Here is a 26,096-nt window from a genome sequence, read left to right as displayed (position 1 = left end):
CTGGCTCTTTTAACAAAAATAAAAAGAAAAATAGAAAATCCACAAAAACAAAGCATTAACATGATCTTATCTCCCATTTGTCTGGTTAAACAGACTAAAATCAAAAATAGGATAATTAGGGAGTTTAAAAGGTCCATTCGAAAAAATTTAAAGGAAAACACAGCCAGTACACCAGTACTTAGCAGTTAAAGGGAGAGGGAGGGGAAATTTCTTACCCAACCAGAAGATCAGAAGAAGACTGAGGTTTAGCTTTCCTCTTCGTGGTCGGCCATCTGTTAAGGGTTAAAATTCTAGCCAGTCTGTCTAAAATATCTAATGAGTGGTCGCCAATAAATTATAAGGTTTAGCAAGAGTTAGGCTTTTAAGCATTTATTAAGGAAAACAAGAATTTTGTAAAAAGAGAGAGAAAGGCCTAGATTTCTATCTATTAAAGGGAGAGCACATTTTTAGCTCCCTTCTCCGCCAGCGTCCCCAGGAAAGAGCCCCAGAGTCAGCGCCAGTCTCTTCCTTCCTCCTCCCACTAGTCCGCGTCACTTCCTCCCGCCAAAGACCCCTGGTTTTGCCCTCAAAGACCTTCGCTTCATGGGCAGAACTCTTCTACAGTAAGTATCCAGCAGGTGGCATCATTCCAATCGTTACAACACTTAACACTTACTAGCTGTGTGACCCTGGGCAAATCACTTAACCCCAATTGCCTCACTAAAAAAAAAAAACAAAAAAATAAAAACTATAAACAGGTGTTCCAGTAACCATGATGGAAGAGACAAGGAGATCAAATGAGCCAATGCTTAAAGAAATGCATGAAGTCAAACCATTGGAAGGTCAAATCTGAAACTGAAATTTAAATATTTTGGCCACATAATAAGAAGACCAGATTCATTGGAAAACAAACAAACAAAAACTTGATGCTATGAAAGTTTGGAGACAAAAGGAGCAGGCAACAGAGGATTAGATGGATATAGTGTCATGAAAGTAACAAACATGAGATTGGAAAGTCTTTAGGAGATAGTGGAGGATCAAAAGCACTAGTGTTCTACAGTACATGGAGTCAGGACCAATCAGACATGAATGAACAGCTCAAAAACAACAATCATTGGCTAATAGGTTCAGTTTCTGTTATTGTGGGATTCAAATGAGGGCTTACCTTTAATGGACAGGGACTATAGTATCAATGATTAAATTCAGGATTCATAGCTCCACTGTGGGGTTGCTAATGTGAGTGCTATTTGATCCCTCACCAGTAAAAGTGAAGCAACACTAGAAGCATTAGTGGACACATTGCAACCAATTGGGAGAGGTTTTCTTAACAATCTATGGGTCTAGATGCAAATCTTCTTGTGTTTCAGTAAATGTAACCTAGTGCATTTTTTGCCTGGATTCTTAAAGAAAAGCTTTGGATTTATTTTGAGAAACAAGATGAATCTGCTGCTGAAGTACCTAGGATTTATTTGGATGAGGGACAAAAGTCAGGTATATTTTTTAAACAAGGAGATATTTACTGAAATTTCCAGGCATTCTTTTTGGGGGGACATGAAACAAAAATTTTTATAAAAGGATCTCTGACAAGGATACCCATGTTCTTTTGTCAGGAGAGAAGTGTTAGCACCCGGGTTGGTTGTAGCACTTTCATTGGGTATATTGCTAACACTCCAGGACAATTTTATTGGTCCTTATTACCACCATTTAATATTTTCTCATCAACACAATTTTGCAATATTTTTAAAACTTAAAAGATACAAGATGAGAGTATCAGCTATTAAGTGGATTACCTTTTCTTTATTTTCTTTCTCCATCTTTCACCTTCACCTAGTCACTTCTTTCTTCCTCTGCTCCCTCTCTTCTCCCTTTATCTGATTTTCTTTCAACAGTGGATCTCTGAAACACCCAATTATACTTCATCATTTAAATTTTTCATTCTACTCAGCACTAAAGAGGTTGCTGATCCCTGGTCTAACCTAAATCCCTCCTACTACCATATGAACATGACTTCCCTTGTCTCTAGTGGAAACAGGGAACAGCTGCACTCCCTGACCTTTATTCAATATCCTTTCAAATATGTGAAAACTGTTATTAAGTCTCCTCTCTTCTCAAGAAATGTAGCCCTTCCTAATAGAGTCAATGTCTGAAGCCTTTAATCATGTAGCGTATTATATGTTGCTTTTCTCTGTACTCTCCTTAAACTTTCTATATCACATTTCAGTTGTAGAGGCCCAAAATAAACATCATAGTATAATAAAATCCTGACCAAGCCTCAAAAATAGTTTTCAAAAATCATTAGGATCACCAAAATTTTACTTTTTCTGCAAACTTGCTGTTCTGAATCCTGTGATTATCCTTTACTTCCAAACCATTTCCACCCAACTTCTACTGTTTTCTGTATCTGAAGTTTAAAGGAAAACAAGCCTGTAGCCAACTTATAACTTTGTAGCCAGTTCACTTGGGCCAAAATGCGTGCAATTCTCCATTATAAATGGAAGAAAATTGACAATTTTGGTTATGGAAACTCTTATTAATGTAGAAGGACATAACAAAAATGAGTGTTTAAAATAATGAAATGTTGGAACTTAGAGCAGGAAATGTTTCTCTTAGTTTGCCGGTCATCTATAGAGGAAAAATTGTAAGTAACTGAATTGCCTAGATTTTTCCCATAAGCAAGAATTATCTTTAACTACTAGATAGAATTTGACAGCTTCTAGTGAGTTTAAATCAAATCTGCAAACACACATATAAGAGAAAGAGTGTATATTTTCAATTCCACATTTGTTATGTGTCTTCTGTGTTCAGTACTAAAGATAAAAAGATAAAAATGAAAGAATGCCGGTTTCAATGAACTTATATTCTACTTGAGGTCAGAGTTGCTGAATCTTTCTTTGTAGTAACTCAACCTATTATATGCCATGTATCTAACAACATGTAAAAGCTGTATTGTATTTTCTACCTTCTGTTTGCTATTAACAGGTAGAAGAGTCAAGGAACTGAGTCTCTTCATGAATCTTTGGATTTAGAGTATGGCTATCAAAGGATCCTTGATGTAGGAGTACGTAAAAATATGCAGTTATATTTTGATTGAGCAGATCTTGACTATTTACATGATATGTTTAAATTATTAAGATGAACTGAGCCACCTAGAGAGGTAGAGTTAGGAGAGGAAAGGTTATCTACTTGTCTAAGAATGGTAGAGAGCATGGCATTTTCCTAGGCTAAAACCCACTCACAATGATAGTATGTCTAACCATCAGAAAGAACATGATATTTCACAGAAGAAGGTCCTTTTTAGTAAATAGCATCAAGTAAGTGGCTACCAGCATAATTTGGTAGTGAAATACATATGTGTTTCCAAAGTAAATTGAATGCTCCATGGATAGCACTATGTTGGATATAGTATAAAAGAGGGTAGGAAGAAATATGACATACGTAATTCCCTCAAAGAACTTGCTATTTATTATGGGAAATAAGACATGAAAAGCCAATCAACCAATAAAATTTTTAGGTTGTATAAGAGGAATAGGTAGGTAATACAACATTAATTGCCAAATTCATTAGACATCAAATAATTTTAACTGGAAAACAATTCTTCAGATAACAATATTCAGAGAAAAGCTTTTTGAAAGACTTGACATTGAAGTCCACATTTAAAACCAATGGAAAGGCTTTGGATAGGCAAGGGAAATATGTATTAGATATAACACATCTGGGAAAGTTATATTTAAAAAATAAAAAATAGAACAAGATTGCACAAGACAAAAATGTATTAATTGGCTGCTAATAGAAGCAATAGAGGGAATACATACATTATGACATAACTTCATTAAAGTATTGAAACATAATCTTAAAGGACTGTGAAGGATAAATTACAGTTAGGATGACTAGGGCAGAAAAACTGGTTAGGATGTCATATATGATAAGACCTGCATTTGAGTGGAGCTTTTAGGAATACAAAATAAGCAATAACTGGGAAAGATGCACCGATAAATAAATAAATAAATAAACCATTATTGAATAGTTAATATATCCCTAGCATTTTGCCAGCTACAAGGGATTAAAAAACAAAACATGAAATAACCTTCTTACATTCTTTGAAAGGAGACAGGTGGGTGAGTGGATGGATGGATGGATGGATAAATAGATAGATAGAAGGAGATATATCTATATAGAGCTATATATAAATCTACAGAGATATGAATATGGATATACACTATAAATAAAACTTACACAAAATTAGCTATTTGACAGGGAAAACTATCTGTTTAGGAGATCAGGAGAAGTTTTATGGAGAAAGTCATATTTTAATTGCATCTTGAACAAAGAGATGAATTCTATGGGATTGAGGTGGAGGTAGTTCATTCAAAACACAAAAAATGGCAACGGAATGGAAGAGAGAATAGCTAAAATGACATGTCTGAGAAACAGAGAGAAGACAAGAGAAAGTAGTTCACAGTTGAATGGAGGAGACAACATGCAAATAATTACATAAAAATAAAGAAACAAGGCACCCAAATGATAAATATTAGCAATTGCAGGGGGAAAGAACTAATATGAAGAGAGATTAGGAAATGTTTCTTGAAAAAGGTAGGATTTTAAAGGGAATCTGAAAGAAACTATTTTGCTCTCTGTCTTATTCCTAATTCTGCTCTTTATTGTCAATCTGATCTCTAATCCCTTTATCCATTAGCATGTTCACAGGCAATTACATTTATTCTGAGTTCTGACTTCATTTTCCTACTTTTGCCATATTTAAGCAAGAATTATATAATTTTATTCCACTGTTGTTATTTTTTAATATCTTGCTTCTTGTCTTATTTTTCTTCATTTATTTACAAACCCTAATCTTTAATTAATTCCATCATCTGACTCCTCTGCTCCTAATCATATGCTGTTGAATGGTTCTGGAAGGGGTCAGACAGCAATGGTCACTAGGTCTATTACACATTTAGTAGTAGTAGTAGTAGTAGTAGTAGTAGTAGTAATAGTACTTGTTTGAATACATAAATTGGGCCATCACTGCAGCAAAGCAATTCTTTCTTATTCTTCCCTAAATTATTATTTTATTCTCAAAAGAATTTATCTACTTCTTTTACTGTACATCTATCTGAAGGTTCATACAGAGAGTGGAAAGTTGAATTCAGTTGATAAAAGATAATTCATTTTGATGAATAATGAACTAGAATCAGAGATAAACTCTGCACTCAGTGTTTGAGACTTCATGTCCAATACTCTTCCCACAATACCAAAACATTACCACTACCTCTTTCTTGCCCTTGCCCTCATAAAAAAAAAAAAGTTGGGGAAGAGGATCCATTCCTGACCATTGTTCTTCTACTTATGAGAATATTAAAAAGTTTCTACCCAGTAAGTTGACACAACTATTCCTGATTTTTCTCAAAAAAACCCCAAAACTTAGCCTTTTCTGAACTCTAAGAGTGTGTTCTGGATAAAAGGAATACAGCTGTACTACTGCTTATCTTGGGCCTTTTGATAATCTAAATGCTTTAGACTTTGAGACCAAGGTCAAACAACACATTCTCTCAGAAAATATTAATTGATTTCTGCCTCATCTACCTCTTCTCTGGCCAGAATCAATCACTCCTTCCTCAGAGTTGTATTCATAACAGTTACGTGGCATTTATCCCATTCCTCCTCGCATTGTAGTGACAAGTACTACTCTAATTTTTCCATATTAAGTGGTAAGATTATTTAAGTGAGAGACTTTTTTTTTGTTTTGCTTTTGGAACCTAGCCCAATATCTTGCTAATTGTAGAAGCTCAATACATGTTGAACAGAAGAAAAAACACATATACAATCATAGATTTGGGACTCTAAGGTACCTTCAGAAATTGAGTCAAACTCATTTAGTTTGTAGAAGAAGCAACTGAAGGAGACAGAACATTAGTCATTTTTCTAAGGCACGCCCCTAAGGGAATAAGTTCTGAAAGAATTTATATTAAATAGCTCTATAATTTCCAAGGCATAAGAAGAAAGTGGTCAATAAGAACTAGGGACTGGATGAGTGATAATTTTAAATGTTGAAGGTGAAACAAGGAAAGTTGGGTGATGAGCAAAGAAGACAATAAAAGAGAAAGAGGGCAATGGTATTTTATAAAGGATGTGAGAAATCTATTGTGTCTCTTTTGCATGTAGAGGGATAAGGGATTAGATCCAGAACTTTTCTCCTTTTATTCCAAAGAAGATGATGTAGTTTCTATACAAAGAAAATTATGTAGTTTTATAGTCTATCAGAAGCTCCTGTCCCACCTGCTTAAAATATTTATATCTATAATGTTCTCATTGTGAAAATGCAAAAAGGCTTTAAAATTCTCTAGCAGGCATAATTAAAATTTAAAAGATGCAAATATTATTACATGAAGATCTTTATGTCCCTGTTTTGGATAAAAAGTAATTGGTTAAATATTATTGAATTTTACAATAATCATCATGAAGGCATTATATATTTTAAAAGAAAACTTTGACAAAATGTGAATAATAGAACACAAGAGTTAAGAATAAGCTTTTTTAAAGGCTAACTTTCAGGAAGCTTAGGGACTACTAAAACATTTTCTCAGATAAGGCAAGGACAACCTCACTAATCTATTTTTTTTCAGTTAACTTTAGAAATGTTAGTTATAGAAATAAATTGAGAACAAAATTATCAAGAGAACAGAAATAATCATGAGCAAAGAGGAACAAAATTATTCCTATTCACTGATAACATGATGATTTACTTAGAAATTTCCAGAGAACTAGTGAAGAATATAAATTATACCAACACATCCACAAAGCCTTCTAACTCTCTTGATTCTTTCCAGTATCCTCTACATCTGGATTTTCTCCACCACTATAGAACAGTTGTTTTGTTTTGTTTTTACCCTGGACATTCATTCTTCTCACTTGGGGATATAAATTCTTAGAGGACAAATTTCTTATTTGACAAGAATTTCTGGGAAAACTGGAAAGTAGGTTGGCTAAAAATTAGTTTTAATTCAGAGTCTTATACTGTCTATCCCAATATACTCCAAATGGACGTGCAATCTAAATATACAAAGACACATTAGATACAGGCTGTTCAAAGGTTAATGATTTGGTCATGAAGCTACTATGTGTCAGAGTTCAGACTAAAATCTATGTCTTCCTGACTCTAAGGTTAGCCTTCTACCCACTACACCCTACTCAATTCTGATGCAAGGGTTTTGTCTTGAAAATACAAGAAGTTATTGCAGAGAAATTATCATTGTTTAAAAATCAAAGCCCATTCTCTTCCTATTCTCTTCTGGGCCCAGTTCACTGACTATCTGCTTTATCTGTTCAAGATATACACAATGATAAACTTATCTCTAAGCATCTAGTTCTAAGTGCCTGTAGAGTGAGATGAACACACCCAGACTCTGTTTATGCTTCCACTCTTACTTCATTGTACTAACCATAGACAGTATATATTTTTTAAAGTGGGGAACAGCTAACTTCAGACAGCTAACCTAGGAAACTTGCATACTTCACTGTTAAACACATGGCTTTCTTTAAAAACTAAATCAGGGTCAGCTGGGGGGGGTGCAATGGATAGAGCACTGGCCCTGGATTCAGGAGGACCTGAGTTCAAATCTGGCCTCAGACACTTAACACTAGCTGTGTGACCCTGGGCAAGTCACTTAACCCCAATTGCTTCACCAAAAGAAAAAGAAAAGAAAAGAAACTAAATCAAAGGGAAAAAGTAGAAATTTAATCTCTGAAATTTTTCAGTAAACCTATTTAGCTCTAATTTGACTCACTTGCTTTTCCTCTGGAGTAACTGATTGTTTTTCTTGTTATATTTACAATTAACAAAGTTAAAGATAGAATAAGGTTTCTTTGCTGGTTTCTGTAGTTTCCATAAACCATATGCTTGAGGCAAAATTGTCCAGTAGAAGGACTTTGTCTTTGATCTCTTCCCCCTCCCTTTTCAGGTCCTTTGCTCTGTAATGGGTTGTAGTGTTGATCTGTCAAAGGATATATGCAATTTTATAGAGGAATCTTTAACGCTATAAAGTTTATAAGCCCCCAAGGACTGACTTTCTAATGAAATTTCAGGCATTTGGTCAGTAGGGAAGATGTTTTAAAGTAGGGAGAGCTTTAGTTTATATCCTTCAAATTAAATCACCTTGCTACTCAGATAAATCTATTCACTGAGTGGAAAGGAATATATGGCTTTTAATTGCACAGATTAATGATTTAAGATGCAGATTATTAAAGCCAAGACTCCAAAATGAAGCCCTTGGTCATTTAAAATGAAAGTGAGTACAATATGGAACTATCACAGCAGAAGGTGCAGATAATGCATTTCCACTTACTATCTTTATCCAAGTATTCATGGACATCTTCTTTATAACCAGACTTCTTTTGAACAAAGTAAGGATAAAAACACATTTAATATTTACCTTACAAGATTTTGGGGAACAGAGTTTTTTGTAAACTATAAAGTTGGAAGCTATGTGATGTCAGGTGCCATTATCATTATTGTTAATACTAAAATTCAAATATTATGGAGTCAGATCCATAATGAATAGGAAAATCAGTCCTAATGATCATAGAAACATTAATCCAAACAAATCTAAGAACTTTATTTCATTGGATAGAACTAGAAATAATAACAATGTACTTCAATTAAGAAATTACTAAACAAGTTGTGGTACATGGAAGCTGTGGTATGATATAAAAATATTGAATGAAAAAATACAGAGAAAAATGATGGAAAGTAAATTTGAATGACAATGGCAATGCAACACTAGAAATAACAACAACTAAAACAATGCAGCAGACATCCAGGTATTATGACTAACACAAAGAAGCACTAGTTATTTGCTTCAGTCCTCATGACCTTTCCACTATAAGAATTATAGCCAAGACATAAAGCAATATCAGCTGTCTCAATGGTCTTAGACACCAAAGATCCAAACAAGGTAATGATTCATTAAAACAATAGCAGAGAAAGCTGATTACTAGTTCCAAATATGCTTAGTATCACAAACATGCCCACTATTCTCAGGTAGGGGAGCTGAAACAGGCTGACCTATAAGCAAAACTCAACTCTACATCTTCCCCTCCCATAGGTCATAGAAATCCAAATGCAACAACTTCCTCAGAAAGGCCATTCAGCACAGTAGCTCTCTATACTCTAATAGAAATCAAATAAGAACAGTGAAATAAAGGGACTTGAGGTAGGAAAGACCATATGTGGACAGCTGAGCAGCTCCATTAAATCTTACAAAAAAGAATGCTACATTCAGATGAAGCCAATTCTGCCTTTGTCCCCCAAAATGACATGGGGCGGAGAATAAGGCTGATAAATGATGAGTTGTGCAGAGTATAGGTTGCTGCTATAACTTTGAGGTCTAGCGCCCCTCCCTCCCATACCACACTTAAAGGAGAATTAAGAAAGTGAAAAATAAGAAAATCTTTTGAAAAAATCTTTAAAAAGACGAACATTATCATAGATCTCAGAAGGAAGATAATACAATTAAAAACACTGAAGATAATCATATAGACAAGAAAGATATTAATAATATATGGGATTATTCCTTCCAGATGAGGTAAAAGATTCCAGGCACCTATAAATTAATGTTGTAAGGCAAAAGAAAATGAACCATCACCTGATATAATAAAAATAAAGTAGTTTTTCCAAGAGATAATGGAACCATAGGAAGACATTTTTGACTGGTTTGAAATTAAAAAAAAAAAAGAATTGTGACAGTAAGGTTTATAATATCTACAACAGAAATTATTGAAAAAGTAGAAATAACATAAATCCATGTTGGCAAGTCTTGCAGAAGAAGAAATAAAAGATAGAATAACTGATTGGGAATGTAAATGTAAAGGAGAGATAATCTAGAAGAGGAGAAGAAAAATATGACATTAAAAAGTAATCTTAAAAAAAACTACTCTGTAATAACTCATTAGTAGCCTTAATTATCATGGATACAGTAAATAATATAGGGAAAATGACAATTCTACCTAAGTTAATTTATTTATTCAATGTCACTCCAGTCAAACTACCAAATAACTATTTTATAGAGCTAGGAAAAAAAGAATAAAATTCATCAGGAAGAACAAAAGTTCAATATGAAGGAATTAATAGGGAAAAAATGTGAAGGTAGGTGGCCTAGGAATTCCAGATTTCAAATTGTATAACAAAGTGGTAATCTGAAAACAAGTCAGTACTGGCTAAGGAATCATGTCATGGATCAGTGGAATAAATTATGTACAAAATACAGAATATTAAATGACTATAATAATCTAATGTTTGATAAATCCAAAGATCCCAGCTTTGGGGATAACAACTCACAATTTGACAAAAATCACTAGTGACACAGGAAGGTAAATTGGAAGAAAATAAATATATTCTGACCTCTTACACAATATCCAAAGATTAGATAAAAATGGATGAATGATTTAAATATAAATTGTGATGTCATAAGTAAAATTAGGAAAGTTTAAAAAAAAACTATCATATCTATGGATAAGAGGGAAGAGCTTAGGCCCAAACAAGATATAGAGGCCATTGGAAGTAAAATAGATAAGTTTTATTTCATGAAATTAAAAAGTTTTCACAAATGAAACTAAATGCAGCTAAAATTAGAAGGAAAATTGAAACCTGAGGGAAAAAATTGGCAACAAGTTTCTCTGACAAAGGCCTCATTTCTTAAATATAGGAAACTGAGACTAATTTTTTAAAATGCAATTGATTGCAATAAATTGATAAATCATCAAAGGATATGAACAGGAACTTTTTAGAAGAAGAAAAGAAGGATATTGATAGTCACATTAAAAAATGCTCAAAATCACTATTGTTTAGAGAAAGTAAAGTTAAAACAACTCATAGTTATTAACTCACACATATCAGAAATGAAAAATGCTTGAAGGGATGAGGGAAAAGTAGGTACACTAATGAACTGCTGATGGAGTAGTGACCTGGTATAATCCTTCTAGAAAACAATTTAAAACTGTAAGGGGCTAAAATTCTTGCTAGTTTGTCTAAAATATCTAATGCGTGGTCACCAATGAATTAATAAGCTTTAGCAAGAGTTAGGCTTTTAAGCATTTATTAAGGAGAATAAGAATTCAGTAAAGAGAGAGAAAAAGGCCTAGATTCATCTATCTATCAAAGGGAGAGCGCATTTTAGCTCCACTCTCCATGAGAGTCCTCACAAAAGAGCCTGAACTACAGCTTCCTCAATCCCACAAGCTGACTGTGAGAACTGGAAATGTCCTGTCCCCACACACACAGCTCCAAGCTAATTGGCTGATAGCTTTGATCTACAGTACCAACAAGGAAACATTACTTCTTGATGCCAAGGACTTGAACACATGGCTTGCCCACAGACACCTTCTCCTCATGGTGGAGCTTTCCTACAGTAGCTCTCCAGCAAGTGGCATCAGTCTAATCATTAGAAAACTATGCTGAAAAGGGCTATAAAATTGTGCATGCCCTTGGATCCAGCAATACTATTACAATTCCCAAAAGATCAAAGAAAAGGTAAAAGAACTTATTTCTTTTTGTTGTTGTTTTAATTATAAAAGGAATTTATTATTTTCCAGTTAAATTTGAAGATAGTTTTCAACATTTGTTTTTATAAGATTTTTAGTTCCAATTTTTTTTCTTCCTTCCTCCCTTCCCTGCCCCTTCTCCAAGACAGAAAGGAATATGATACAGGTTATATAGCGACAATCACATTAACATGTTTCTGAAGTAGTCATGTTGTGAAAGAAGAATCAGAACAAAAGGGAAAAAATTTAAAAAAAAAAAGCAGAAATAGTACTCTAACTTATCTCCATTATATATAATGCTTGCTGATGGTTTTAGGTAGATACTACTTATTTTAAGGAAAGCTACACCTATTTGTAAGCTTTCTAGTGTTTTTATTAGCAATAAGTGCTGTATTTTGTCAAAAGCTTTCTCTACATCTATTGAGACAATCATATGATATTGGTTAGTTGTCTTATTGATATGGTTGATGATGTTAGTTTTCCTAATGTTGAACCAGCCTTTCATTCCTAGTAAATCTCACCTGGTCATAGTGTATTATCCTGGTGATCACTTACTGTAAATCTCCTTTCTAATATCTTATTTAAGATTTGTGCAACAATATTCATTAGGGATATTGGTCTATAATTTTCTTTCTCTATTTTTGCTCTGCCTGGTTTTGGGATCACAAGACCATATTTGTGTCATAAAATGAATTTGGTAGCATTCCTTCTTTACCTATTTTTCCATATAATTTGTATAATCTTGGAATTAATTGTTCTTTAAATGTTTGGTAGAATTCAATTTTTTTTCAGGGCAATGAGTGTTAAGTGACTTGCCCAGGGTCACACAGCTAGTAAACTGTCAAGTGTCTGAGGCTGGATTTGAACTCAGGTCTTTCTGAGTCCAAGGCCAGTGCTTCATCCACTGCACCACCTAGCTGCCCCCAGAATTCACTTTTAAACTCATCTGGCCCTGGAGATTTTTTCTTAGGGAGCTCATTAATGGCTTGTTAAATTTATTTTTCCAATATGTGTTTAAGGATTTTATTTCCTCTTCAGTTAACCTGGGCAATTTGTATTTTAGTAAATATTTATCCATTTTATTTAGATTGTCAAATTTATTGGCATTCAGTTTCACAAAATAGTTCCTAATTATTGCTTTAATTTCCATTTCATTGGTGGTGAAATCACCCCTTCTATTTTTGATACTGTTAATCTGGTTTTCTTCTTTTTTTAAATCAAATTAACTAATAGTTTATCTATTTTATTGGTTTTTCCATAAAACCGGCTCCTTGTTTTTTTTATTAATTCTATAGTTTTCTTGCTTTCAATTTTATTAATCTCTCCTTTAATTTTCAGGGTTTCTAACTTGGTCTTTTATTGGGGATTTTTAATTTTTTCCTTTTCTAGTTTTTTTTTTAAGTTGCATGCCCAATTCCTTGATCTCTTCTTTCTCATTTTTACTCATGTAAGCATTTAGAGATATAAAATTTCCCCTTTTGCTGGGTAGTTCATCCTTGGTTTCAATCCAAGTTCATTTGACTTTCAGAATATCATATTCCAAGCCTTGTGATCCTTTAATGTTGAAGTTCTCAGGTTCTGTGCAATCCTGGCTGTGGCTCCATGATATTTAAATTTCTTCCTTTTGGCTGGTTGGAGTATTTTCTTCTTCACCTGATAATTCTGGAATTTGGCTACAATATTCCTTGGAATACAGGAGGTAATTGGTGGATTCTTTCAATGATGATTTTATCCTCTGATTCTATAATATCAGGATAGTTCTCCTTGATAATTTCCTGGAATATGGTATCTAGACTCTTTTTCTGGTCATGGAATTCAGGTAGTTCAATAATTATCAAATTCTCTCTCCTGGATCTATTTTCCCAGTCAATTGTCTTTCCAACGAGGTATTTCACATTTTCTTCTATTTTTTTTCATTCTTTTGATTCTGTTTGACTGATTCATGGTTTCTCATGGAGTCATTAGATTCCATCTGTTCAATTCAAATTTTAAGGCATTGTTTTCTTCAGTAAGCTTTTGCAAGTCCTCTTTACCTTTAGCCCAATGAATTTTTTAAGGAATGTGCTTCCTTTTCCAAGCTGCTGATTCTTTTTTCATAATTTTCTTGTGTTGCTTTCATTTCTCTCCCAATTTTCTCTTTTACCTCTCTCATTTGAATTTTAAAATCCTTTTTGAGCTCTTCCAAGAAGGCTTTTTGGTCTTGAGAACAGTTCTTTTTCCCTCTTGAGGCTTCACATGTAAGGCATTTGAGAGTATCGTCCTCATCTGAGTTTGTGTTTAGTTCTTCCCTGTTCACACAGAAACTCTCAATAGTAAGAGCCTTCTTCTGTTTCTTACTCATATTGGAGCTTATTTTTTTTTTTATTGAGGTCTGCTCCTGGGGCACTAGATTCACTGTTTCAAGTTTCTTGTGCTGTGGGATAGGGGCTGTGTCACTGGCTTTCTACTCTGTTGCCTCTATGGCTTGTGGATTTCTCACCACCCTGGTCTTGTTCCCTGAGCTTGCTCTAGATGCTGTGGTGGCCAGGCCTGGATGCGCCTGTCCTGTGGGTGGCCCTCCAGCTGGCAACCGCCCTCTCCACTTGTGCTGGGGTGCCTGCTGCACCCCCAGCTTGCTGAGCCAGGATCAAGGGGCCTCAGTTGTTCTGCTGTGGCCAAGAGCTTCTTGCTGACTTCCCTAGACCTGCTCCATGCTGTGCAGCACTGTGAGCTGCTCTGAGCTCCCCTTTTTCCCAAGTGAGACCGAACTTTCCTGAAGTATTCAAAATTATCTCAAGTTTGAAGATTGTGTTTTTCTGTCTTTCTGTAGGTTCTGTAGTTTCAGAATCCATTTAGAGGCTAGATTTAATGTTGTTTCTGAGGGACACTTGGGAGAATTCAGGCAACTTCCTGTCTTCTCTCTGCCCTACCCCCCAAACTTAACTCTTCTCTGCAATACAATGGTCCAAGACAGTAATGAGGAACTCATGATAGAAAATGCTCTACAGATTCATAAAAAAAAAAAAAATGGAATCTTGATGCAGTTTGAACCATACTATTTCTTTTGTGTTTTTCTTTTTTGAGGTTCCTCCCCACCTTGTTCTTATTTTTCTTTCACAACATAACTAATGCAGAAAAATGTTTAATGTGATTGTACATATATAACCTATATCAGATTGCTTACTTTCTTGGGGGGGAGGAGGGAGGGAGAAAAATTTGGAATTAAAAATCTTATAAAAACAAATGTTGAAAACTATCTCTACATGTAACTAGAAAATAATAAAATATTTTTATAATAAAAAAAGGAAAGCCTCATGTGTGGCAAATTGTTTGTAGCAGCATCTTTTGTGGTAGCAAAGAATGGAAAAAAATTAGATGTACATCATTTGAGGAATGGTTAAACAAATTTTGGTACATGACTAACAATTGTTCTCTAAGAAATTATAGATATAATTAATGAATTATTCATGTGATTAAAGAAGTTGGGAAAGGGGCAGCTAGATGGCGCAGTGGATAGAGCACCGGCCCTCGAGTCAGGAGTACCTGAGTTCAAATCCTGCCTCAGACACTTAACACTTACTAGCTGTGTGACCCTGGGCAAGTCACTTAACCCCAATTGCCTCACTAAAAAAAACCAAAAAAACAAACAAACAAACAAAAAAGAAGTTGGGAAAAATTTATATGAACTGATAGAGAGTGAACTAATATAAGAAAAGAAAATAGATTCAATTACAATATAAATTTAAAAAAAACAAAGCAAGAACAAGCATGGCTCCAAAGAAGACACATAAATACACTCTACTACCTTACCTCTTTGCAAGGCCACAAGTGTTTTGCATTGCACATATGTTCTGACTTTTTTTGATATCTTGATCAGTTATGCTGACTCTTCTTCTTTTTCTATATTTGTCTCTAAAATTGCCATTTATTATATGGCATGACCATATGCAAAGGGAAGGGAGAAATATTCTAGGAGAAAATATGGTGATTTAAAAAAATAAAACAGGGGGGCAGCTAGGCGGTACAATGGATAAAGCACTGGCCCTGCATTCAGGAGGACCTGAGTTCAAATCTTCCCTCAGATACTTGACCCTTACTAGTTGTGTGACCCTGGGCAAGTCACTTAACCCTCATTGCCTTCCAAAAAATAAAATAAAAATAAAAATAAACAATGAAAAATAAAATAAAAGGAATTCTGTGCAATTTTATTAGACAATCTTGATCCCAAAGAAAAGGCATGAGAAAACATATTTGTCCCTTCTCTAACAAGATGAGACATTATGAATGTAGAGTATTGGATAAAAAGTCAAAAATGGTTCATGTTTTTGTTAGTTTGCCAAATCTTTTCGCCTCTTTTTAAAAAGTTGGCTCTTTCTTTTTATTATTCAATAAAGTTAAATAACTCATGATATGATTTACATCTATTAAATTTTCAATAGTTTAAAAATGATAAATTTAAATGTAGGCATAGATACAGAGAAAAAGCAAAATTATTAAATTTTGATAGATTTATGAATTAGTAAAAACTTTTGGGGAAGCAATATGCTAATATTCAGTTTCATTTCTCATCCTAACCATCAGCGATAGGAAAAAAATGCATTCATATAAAAAATTATAATAGCATCATGTGTAATGTATCTGCAATTTCACTGTTGTGGGCAATTCCCACAAGAGATGGACATGGATATCTTATTTGTATGGATATCTTATTGCAAAAAATTCCTTGGAAGAATGAAAACTTAAGTTTCCTTGATTAGTATGTGTCAAACATAATAATTAAACTTGAGTAAGTCTTTATAAATCCAGGACTCTACATACTACATTAGGCTGTCTCTCACATATAGTACTACATTGTCAAAATTATATCTAACATAAAAAAATAAATTTCCATATGGCCTACTGACCATTCTAAATAAGCAATCAAAGGCAGATTTGGAGTACAGTCACCAAGTTGTGTTTTTCCCCCCTTATGATTCAAATTAACTAAATCTTTCTGAATTCTTTTAATCCTTAACAAAAATCCAAATGTCTCAGTGACATATTCCAAGCCAGTAGCTTTTCCTGCCTTTGTCCTTTGTATCTACCAGGCTCATTTTTGTCTTCATGCATTCTATCTGTTATCATATCCTTTTTCCATCTACAAAAACCCTCTTCATTCTGTAAGGCACACCAAAACCCCATTTCCTTCTCCTAAGCATAATAGTTTTCTTGGTGTGCTGTTGTTAGAAATGGAAGGACAATAGACAGTCAAAGACTCTTAGAGGCAGAACACATGTGAGCACATTTTTTTTTTCGAGTATGCTGTAATTCCACTTGATTCCCCTGTGATAGTTTCCCCACACTCCCCTGTGGCTGCATGGCTACATTCTGTCAAGCATTTTCTGTTTCAGACTTTTAAATTCATTGGGAACAATTCAGTAGTACCACCTATTTGGGTCCTCTGCATTTAAGGTCTTTATTTAGCCATGGGAAGAGTTGGCTCCATAACTCTGTCTCTCTTTTTAAAAGGTACTCTTGCAATTTTTAAAGGTCTAATAAATATAGGTCTAGATTCACTAGATTTTGTGAAGAGGTGAATTTTTTTACACTCAAGGCAGTTTCCCTTTGTAGGGGCCAAATTTAATATGGGGAGAGTTAATTGGGTGGCTTGCTGTAATATTGGGGTTCAGAAAATTATAGGGTCCTCTAAGTCCAAGACTTCCTCCCCTCTGAACTGTCTTTTTAGTTATTTCTCCTGGGCCAGTAAGAAAGGATCATAACAGCCTCTTTTCCACAAATGAATCAGGTTTTATTAATGGGAATAAAATACATAGCAAAGGTGAAATTAATGAAGTTAAGGACAAGGAAATAGGGAAATGTAAAAATGAATAATCCCCCTAACTCTAACAAAAGCCTATACAATCCCCAAACTCACTTCCAGCTCAGCTAATTCAAAAAGTCAGGCTCATTTTATTAACTCACCACCTGGGATCCATAGCTTCAATGGGAAACAGCTATGCAGCCAAGGCCCACAGGACAAGCTGCCAGGAAAAACCTCTCTCTTGTCTGCTCCCGCCAGCTCACCAACCAGAAAGAAAGACCTGGCTTCCCTCAGTGAGTATTTATTCTCCTTCCCCCAAAAGGGGAGATCCTTCAAACTGTCTGTGGAAAGTGATTCCTCTTCTGACATCAGCAGCATATGTCACTTAGGGCAGGCCAGGTGTGGCCCATCTCCAATCATCCCTAGCCAGACCCCTAGTCATCTGCCAAATTTCATTATTTTACCACATTCCCCCCTTTGTTTCTTTGAGGAACACAGAATGTTTCCTTGATAAAACACCTTAGACATTCTTTTGATAATAAAATTCTTAAACATTTCCATAAATATGTGGAAGTATATTCCACAAGACAAATATAGATATATTTTCCGTGGTTTATGAAATATGAGAAATGAAGATAGTGAATCATTATTCCTGTGCTTGGAGATAATAAGAAGAAAACAAAGCAAAATTGCTGATTTCTCATATTCCTCATCATAATCTCATGTATCTATTATGCTTTAAAATCCCCTCTGCTTTATCCAATGAGGATGATTTCAAATGTTAGGTCTTAGCTGCTCTGTCCAGCCATTCAGAACCAGATTTGTTTCAGTACAGTCCAGAACCTCCAGGGCTCAATTGAGTTGAAACTTGTCACCAAGGGAAACTTCCTGGAAGTAGTACTGTTACTATGACTGCCCCACAAGACACTCTACTGAAATTAACTATAAGGAAAAAAGCCAATTCAACCAAAGACATGATGTTTGTAAAATTATTCAAGATCAGCTATGTAGATACAGATGTTCTACACATCACCAATATCTGAAACTTCAAAGGTAGTTTTATCAGCTGGACAAATGCATTTCCTAAAGCATACAAAGATAAATTTAGAATCAAACTAGAACAAATTTTCATATATCAAACTACAAACGTAGGTGTAAAAATGCTGCCATTAGGCTTGTTGCCCTATGAACAGTGCTCAGCCATCTGTATGCATGCAAATTCTCCAGATACTTCACCCCCACTCTTAATGTTATTTAAGTTACATGTCAACACTTCCTTGATATGATCCCTTAGGAACTTCCTCTAATTAACTGGCTAAATTAAAGCTTGTAAACAGAAAACTGATAAATAGCCTTTTGACTAATAGAAGATGACTAGCTATAAAAAAAAAAATCATCAAGCAAAACCAAGAGAATCCATTACAACCTATGTTGATACAAAACTTCACACTAGTCTCCAAAATACTTTCTCCTACATTATTCAGAAAGACATTGCCAGGTGGGAATAAAAGCCTACTTATACTGATGTCATTCCAGGAGCAGTATATGTTTTAAAAACAAAACAAATAAAACAAACAAAAAAAAAATCAAGTAACAAAATAATACTGCCCAATCCAAAATTATATCATCATTAAAAAAAATCAAGGACCATATTTGAATATGGTTTTAATTCTAAAAGATCCATGGATTTGCTATTTGTGACTATTCCCTCCAAGTAAATGATTGACCATTGGAAGAGTTATTACCTATCTTGTTTGCAATGAACCAATAGAAGGTCTTCAGTAATCACCATGCTTACACTTTCTCTTATCTCTGAGATATCAGGGAATTTCCTGAATTATACATAGGAAATCTATTTTATTATTTCATCTGAGTGATACTCTTGATTACATATAAGCAGACAAGGTGTTGATTGTAGTCATTCAAAAAAATAATGAGTTTTTCTCTCTATTTTTTCTTTCTTTTTTTAAGGTAATAAACATTTTTATTTATTGTTTTGGGTTCCAATTTTTATCCCCTTACCTTCTTTTCCTCCCCTCCCTGAGGTAGTAAGCAGGGTATACATGCATGATTATATAAAACATTACCATCTTAGTCATTTTGTATAAGAAAACTTGAATAAACTAAACATGAAGGAAAGTAAAAAATAGTATGCTTCAGTCTATGTTCCATTAATATTAGTTTGGAAGTGGATAGTTTGTTTCATCAATAGTCCTTTGAGATTGTCTTGGCTCATCATATAGTTGAGAAAATTTAAGTCTTTCACAATTCTTCAAAAAAAATAATGCTCTCTCTGTGTACAATGTTCTTTTGGTTCCATGCACTTCACTATACATAAGTTCTTACAAGTCTTTTCAGGCTAATCTGAACTCATCCTGCTTGTCATTTTTTATAGCTCTTTAATAATATACCATCGCCATCATATACCACAGTTTGTTTAGCCATTCCCAAATGGATGGCCATTCCTTTGATTTCCAATTCCTAGCCACCACAAAAAGAGCTGCTTCAAATATTTTTTATACAAATATATCTTTTTCTCTATTGGGGAATGTCTTTGGTATATAAAACTAACAGTAGTATTGATACATCAAAGGGTATGCCCAGTTCTATAGCCCTTTGGGCATAGCTCCAAATTGCTCTCCAGAATGGTTGGATCTTTTCACAACTCCAACAAAAGTGGATTAGCATCCTAGCTTTCCCACATTACTTCCAACATCCCAGCATCCATTTCTATTAAAAATATTAGAGAGCATTTTAATAAAAGGAGCTTACATTAATATGATATGTTCTATTTATCTAAAACTATCAGCAAGCATTATCTGTAATGGGGATAAGCTAGAAGCCTTCCCAATCAGGGGTTAAGCAAGGATGCCTATTATCACATCTATTATTTAATATTTTACTAGAAAAATTAACTCTAGCAATAAGAGAAGAAAAGGAAATTAATGTAATTAGAATACATAATGAAGAAACAAAATTATCACTCTGCAGATGATATGTTATACGTAGAAAATCCTAGAGAATAAAATAAAACTACTTTAAATTATAATAAACCCACATAAATCATGAGCATTTCTATGTATTACAAAGTCCAACAACAACAGATAGAAAGAAAAGTTCAATTTAAAATAATTGGGGCCAATATAAAATACTGCCAAGGCAAATCCAGGAATTATATGACCAGAACTATAAAACACTTGTCACACAAATAAAGACAGTTCTAAATAATTAGAAAAAAAAATAATTGCTTATAGGTAGGCTGAGCCAATATAATAAAAAAGACAATCCTACCTAAGTTAATTTATTTATTTAGAACTATGCCAATCGAGCTATCAAAAATATTTATAGATATAGAAAATATAATAACTAAGTTCCTCTGGATAAACAAAATTTCACAGCTATCATTGGAATCAATGAAAAAAATACAAAATAAGGTGGTTTAGCAGTACTAGGTCTCAAAATGTATTAAAAAGCAGTGATTATAAAAATAATCTGGTACTGGCTAAGAAATAGAGAGGTGTATCAGTGGAATAGAGTAGGTACAAATTACACTATAGTAAATTATTATAGAGGGTAGCTAGGTGGCCTAGTGGATAAAGCACCAGTCATGTATTCAGGAGGACCTGAGTTCAAATATGGCCTCAGACACTTGACACTTACTAGCTGTGTGACCCTGGGTAGGTCACTTAACCCTCATTGCCTCATAAAAAAATTTATATAAGTGTGTGTGTGTGTGTGTGTGTGTATAAAAGTAATCTAGTATATGATAAACCCAAAGATCAAGTTTTTGAAACAAAAACTCATTATTTGACAAAAACTGCTGGGAAAGCTGGAACACATTATAGCAATAACCAGGTATAGACCAACATCTCACACCATATACTAAAATAAGATCACAATGGGTACATGATTTAAACATAAAGGATGACATAATAAGCAAATTAAGGGAATACGGAATTGTTTATCTTTCAGATTTATGAGCCAGGGAAGAATTTAGGATGAAAGAACATATAGAGAGTAAAACAAAATGTAAAATAGATAATTTTGATTATATAATATTAAAAAGATTTTGCACAAACTATTGTAACCAAGTCTACAAGGGAAGAAGAAAACTGGGAAAAAATTTTTGAAACTATTAACTCTGATAAAGGCCTCTTTTCTCAAATATATAGAGAATTGAGTTAAATATATAAAAATATGAGTCATTCTCCAATTGATAAATGGTCAAAGGATAAGAACAAGCACGTTTTAGAGAAAGCAATTAAAGCTATCTATAATCATATGAAAAAATGCTCTGGATCACTACTGATCAGAGAAATGCAAATTAAAACAACTCTGAGGTACCACCTCACAGCTATCAGAGTAGCAAATATTCTATTTTTCTTTCTATCCTTTTTCTATTCCTATCTCACTAAAAGGAGGTGCATTTAGAACTAAATATATATTTTCTCCTCTCTAATAATCTTGACCTAAATGTAATGCAAACAGATTCTCTGTGCTAACTAAATGCTACAATGTTGTATAATTCTAGGGGTTCCTTTCTTCTTTTATCTAATTATAATCCTACTTTTATTACAACTATATAAACTAGTGTAACCAGTATAACTATAGGCAAATCTTGTTGCAACAAGTATAGTTGTATCCTCTTGACATTTTTTTTGTTGTTGTTATTGTTAAAAGCAGCATCATATTCAGGCTTTTTGAAAAATGAAAGTCCTGTTTCTTTCAAGGTAAAGCGTAGAGGATCTTATTCTTCTGTTGGATAGTAACCTTTTTCATCAAAAACTTTGAAGGACATTAGATTGATTGCCTCAAGCCAAAAGCATCATTTTACCAATTAAATCACTATGTAATGTTTCTATTTTGCCACAAAATGAAAGCTAGAAAAATTACCCTCTTGGATTTTTCATATTCTGATTTGTCCAGGATATTTGTCCCTTCAAGAACCACATTATTTGCCTGATCTAATTGTTTTTAATTTAGTCACTGTACATTCTAATGTAATTATATCTATAAAATAGCTAATATTTTAGGCACTCACATATATTTTTCTCAATTATTTTTTAATTTATGGAATAAAAATCATTTCTATAACATAATAGAATTTAAAAAAAGATGACAGCACATGACATTGAAAAATTATTGTGTACAACTTCCTATTCCTTTTTTTTTTACAAGGTGAAGGGTTAGTGTAGTTATGCTTTTTTTTTTTAAACAAGGGCCTATTCCTTTTAAACATATAATAACATTATCATGTTTCTACCTCCATCACCCTGCCCTAGAGATGGATGCGATTAGACACAAATATGTATATATGTTGTGTATCTGTGTGTATGTATGTAAAATCATTCTATACATACTTTTATTTAGGAGTTCTTTCTCTGGATTCAGATAGTACTTTCTTTCATATGCCCCTTGCAGTTAATATTGGCTATTTATAATAGTCAAATGAAATATTTGCTATAAATTGTTCTTAAAAATACCGTTGTGACTGTATATAATATTCTGTTTGTTCTGATCATTTAGCTCTTCATTATATCATGAGCTCATTGAGCTCATCATTTCTCATAGCATAGTAGTATCCCATCACAATCATACGCCCTAACTTGTTCAGCCATTCTCAACTTTATTTGGCATCTTCACAATTTCTAGTGCTTTCCCACCACAAAGAAAGATGCTTTAAATAGTTTTGTATATATCAATTGTTTTCTTTTTGTAATCTCTTTGTGATACAGACCTAGTACTGCTTTACTAGATCAAAGGTTATGGATGGTTTTATAACACTTTGGGCATAGTTCCAGATTGCTCTGCCAAAGGTTGGATCAGTTCACAATTCCACCAACAATGAATTTGTGTCCTAACTTTCCATATCCACTTCAACATTTATTACTTTCCCCTTCAATCATTTTAGCCAATCTCTATATATAAAATGATTATCTCAAGGTTCTTTTAATGTGCATTTATCTAATTAATAATGATTTAGAAAATATTTAACATGACTATAAATCATTTTAATTTCATTGTAAAATTGCTTAATCATATCATTTTACCATTTATCAATTGGAGAATGACTTTATGACAATAGCTTCTAGAAAGTTTTTTATGTATTTGAGATATGAGGCTTTTATCTTAGAAACTCTCTGTATATAAATATATATATATACACACACATATATGTATATGTATACATGTTTGTACATATATATTTATGTATCCCAATTTTCCATTTTTTTCTTTTCTGTTTTATTTTGTGTAACTTTCAAAATTTAATTTAAACAAAATTATCCTTTTAAAAACTCCTATATTTTGTTTATTCATAAATTGGTTGCCCACTCTTAGTTCTGATAAATAATATGCTTCATTTTCTTCAAAATTTCTTATAATATCTTTATATCTAAATCACATATCCATTCTGATCTTGTCTCAGCAAATGGTGTAAAGTACTGGTCTATGCCCATTTTCTGTTATATGTTTTCATATTTTCCCAATAAATTTTACCAAATAGTAATTTTTATCCCAAAATCTTACGTCCTTACATTTATTACTTACCTCTCTGAATGCCTTCTAATTTGGTTTCACTCAGTTGATTTAAAATAGCCTTCTGCAGAAGTTCTTTTATAGTTTTCTATATTGTCAAGCTTTCTTCTTCTGTTCCAACATTGGTTATGTCTGATTATATGCTTGAACAGATGCTGCAACCAGTAGAACTGATTATGTATAATAAATAATTATTTATCCAGTCCAATATTCATCTGATATGATAGTCTTCTAAATCCAGCTTCACTTCTTCAGATTCCCAAGGATGAGGATCTGAATTCTTTCCCCCATAATTCACTTGATTAAGTTTAATTACATATTTACCTTGACCTTCCTGATACTACCCTTGATAACCATACCATTATAAATTAATTATTTGATTCATTGATTTATTCCTTTGTTCATTTGTTCATTCATAAATTCATTCATTCATTCTTCCATGTATTTGTTTCCTTGTTCATTTATTGACTTGTCTTTCTGTCCATTTTAAATATTGTTTGCTTCTGTGTTTATTTAATTTGTGGATACGCTTTTTTTTTTCAGTGCAAAAAATACTTATTTTATTTTTTCCAGTCACATGTAAGGGTAGTTTTCAACATTCATTTTCATAAGATTTAGAGTTCCAAATTTTTCTCCCTCCCTCCCTAAAGATGTCATCATGGGGCCACTAGGTGATACAGTAGACCAAGAATCCACCCTGGATCCAGGGGGATCCCAGCCAAAACCTGTCCTCAGACACGAGAGAGTCACCCAATGCATGACCCCAGGTATGTCCCCCAACTCCATTTTTTAATGGTTCTCTAGGGCCTTTTATTTGAAAGTCAAATTTGTCATTCACTTCAGGTCTTTCCATTATATATATATATATATATATATATATATATATATATATATATACCTGAAAGTCCTCCTTTTCATTTAAGTCCCATTTTTTCCTTCAAATGATTATACAAAGTTTTGCTGGATACTTGATTCTTGGTTGTAATACCAATTCCTTTACCCTCTGAAATATCATATTCCATGCCTTCCATTCCTGTAATGTAGAAACTGCTAGATATTGTGCTAGATTTTTTTACCTTCTGCTTCTAGAATATCAGGGCAATTTTCCCTGACAATTTCTTGGAAGATGATATCTAAGCTATTTTTTTGATTATGGTTTTCAGGTAGACCAATACTTTTCTTTTTTTCATATTTTTTAAAAACTTCTTTTATTTAAGAATGCAATACATTTTTATAACAATAAATTTAAATAAAATTTTATTTGGAGAGGTCAAAATTGGAAATAGTTTCTAATATAGTGTCTCAGAGTTGGAGTTTCAAAGTAATTTTCATATTAAATAATATAAAACATAATACCTATGCACAACTTTGCCAATGTTTACATGTGTCTGTGCTTACTTGACCACACTGTATAGGGAATGGATGGTGGGGGAGGAAGTGGCTTAACACTATTTATGATTTTTTTTTGTTAAGGCAGTTGGGGTTAAGTGACTTGCCCAGGGTCACACAGCTAGTAAGTGTCAAGTGTCTGAGGCCAGATTTGAATCCACTGCATCACCTAGCTCCCTGTAGTTATGATTTTTTCCATAAAATATTTTATTATTTTCCAGTTACATGTAGAGATAGTTTGCAACATTTGTTTTCATAAGATTTCTAGTTTCAATTTTTTCTCCCTCCCTCCCCTCCCTCTCCTCTCCCCAAGATAGCTAGCAATCCGATATAGGTTATATATGTACAATTATATTAAAAATATTTCTGCATTATTCTTGCTATGTAAGAAGAATTGGAGCAAAAAGGGAAAACTTCAAAAAAGAAAAAACAAAAAAATAGAGATATTATGGTTCAATCTGCATCTAGATATTATGATTTTTTAAAAGAATTTTAGTTGGCCACAAATTCAACATGAATAAAAAAGTGTTGCATGGATTCTAATAAAGCCAAGAAATGCATTGATTGGATATATTGCTAAAAGTAAATTCTGAGCTTTCTCAGGAAATCTTCAAGTAGAAAATGAATAATCACATCATTTTGTACAAGGGATTTCTGCATCAGGTAAGAACTTGAACTAGATCATCTCTGAGACTGCTCCTAATTCTAAAATTCTTTGATTCATCATTTAAAATGAATCCTTTAAACCTGGGTGTGTGTGTGTGTGGGGGGGACTTGGAAACTCTATAGGTCTTTTTTTTTTTTTTTGAGGCACCAAGTTTTATTGGATAGAAGGACAGAACCAAGAATAGAGTGTCAGTTTGGAGAGCCTCCAACGTAG

The sequence above is a fragment of the Dromiciops gliroides genome, chromosome 1, assembly GCF_019393635.1.
Source record: "Dromiciops gliroides isolate mDroGli1 chromosome 1, mDroGli1.pri, whole genome shotgun sequence".
Classification (NCBI taxonomy): Eukaryota; Metazoa; Chordata; class Mammalia; order Microbiotheria; family Microbiotheriidae; genus Dromiciops; species Dromiciops gliroides.
Note: the sequence above shows the minus strand (reverse complement) of the source record.